The sequence below is a fragment of the Eurypyga helias genome, unplaced genomic scaffold (genome assembly GCF_000690775.1).
Source record: "Eurypyga helias isolate BGI_N326 unplaced genomic scaffold, ASM69077v1 scaffold15444, whole genome shotgun sequence".
Lineage (NCBI taxonomy): Eukaryota > Metazoa > Chordata > Aves > Eurypygiformes > Eurypygidae > Eurypyga > Eurypyga helias.
The window spans coordinates 1437-3366 of NW_010247134.1; positions in this window are offsets into that span (position 1 = coordinate 1437).

A 1930-nucleotide genomic window follows, 5' to 3' on the forward strand; every position below is an offset into this window, starting at 1 on the left:
CGGTCTCACCCATGGTCAGGGCTGATAGATTTCACTTGATGCTGAGCTCATCTCTCCCTTGCTGTTGGGGTAGCCGGTCTGATGCCCCTCTGTAACACTAACCCCAGAGCACATGCTTTCTCAGGGCTCTTCCCATGTGCCATGCACCAGCCTGCTGAGCAACGGCCCTTCTGGGCCGGCACGAGTATCTCCTTACGATCAAGCAGGCTGTCTGCGCTGTGATTTATTACGCTGCTTCTAGTGAAGCACGTGCTGCCCCTGAGCAACTGCTCCTGACCACTGACTGTCCCCTCTTTGCCCAGCAGTGAGATTTTCAGCTTCAAGGTGCAACACCACGCACCAGTGGTATTTTTAACCTTGGCCTGACCTTCACATAAGCCTCAGGATCCGAGTCCGTTCCATCGCAGTTTGCTCCTAGTAGGATATCCTTCATCAAGAACAGTGTCATAAGGTTATTGTTTTCTTATAAAAGTGGTAAGAAGTGATCACGGGCTTGTCCAGACCCATTTCTGGTTTCTGAAATGTCATTTCAAATAAATGTCACGTTCTGCACCTGCTTCACAGAGCAAAGGAATTGGATATGTACAGAAAAACCTACAGCCTTCACAACGGGGCTATAAAATTAGCAAAGGGCAGCGTTGCAGCTACCTGTCTCGTGACTTTGATTCCTCACTCGCCTCCACAGAGAGGAGCTGTGTTTTTTCAAACATCAGTTTAGCTGGATCTGCGTGCCAGGTGAGCTACAGCATCTCACCTGGCGGGGACTCGAGCTGTAGCCGTTGCTTCCCGATGCCTGCTTCTGTAAAGGGTCGGCAGGAAGGCTGTTCACACGGACCGCACGTGTACAACAGTGCCCTGCAGGTAGGAAAAGTGGTTTAAAAACGTGCCAAATGGCGTAATAGAGAGAAATAAGGACTATGGCAGTAGTCCCACCTTAAACAGCAAGGAGAACGATGTGGAAGGTGGTACGGGGGCACCCGGCCGAGCCCGAGAGGTGTCAGGTTTGCCAGCATTTTCCAGCTCACACTGCCCAACGCCGGACTGCACTGGCAGCGGCCGAAGGGCCTTAGTGAGCAGCTCTGTTTCACGGACACCCACCCTACCTGAGCACCGCACAGGCCCAGGGGTTGATTGCTCGGCAACCATTTGCCCCCCTCCATCAGTCTCGTCTCTCCTCCTTCAAACTATTCCTATAAAGAAAGGGAGACATTCTTTGCAATAAAGTTTTTACAAAAAAAAAAAGATCTCTTAAGCCTGTTTGCACTGCTGAGCACTTTGTTTTGATTTTATTTTCTAGGAAGAACTTCACACCAGTGAAGAAGGTTTGGCAATTTTTGAGCTGTTAGAAAGCCAGCCGCAGGCAGAGGCTGCATAACACAGGTAAGGCTACTTCTGCTTCCCCGAAGTCGGTACTTTGCAAACCAGTGATCCAGAAAATGGTGCCATCTTAAAGAAATTATAAATTCTTCCCGTGTTCAGAGCAGGCAGCACTGGTTTCCTGAAAACCCTTGCACCGAAAGGGTGTGTATGAAAGGACACACTGCCTGGTCCCGACGTGGCGCATAAGCACCGGCTCCGGACTCCAGGCGGGTTATGGTGTTCTACCGTTGGCATACAGTAATCAGAGTTACTTGCTTCTGCTCTTCACTCCTGCTACTCTGCAGCTCAGCACCTCTTGGCCTGTTTATCAATGTCAGAAATCTACAATGCGCTTACCTCCTCACTGTCATCAACTGCTTGCCTTGACAAGGAGACTCCATGGAAAGGATTCAAACACTGCGCTGAGTGAGGAAAACCACCCTGCATTCAAGGTGAGATTCCAAAACTTAAAAATAAACCTGATTTTCATGACGCAGCCAAGAAAGCAGAGTCAAGTGAGTACCTTCTAGGCAAAGGCCACCCATGTGACAACAATACAGTTATAAGCCAG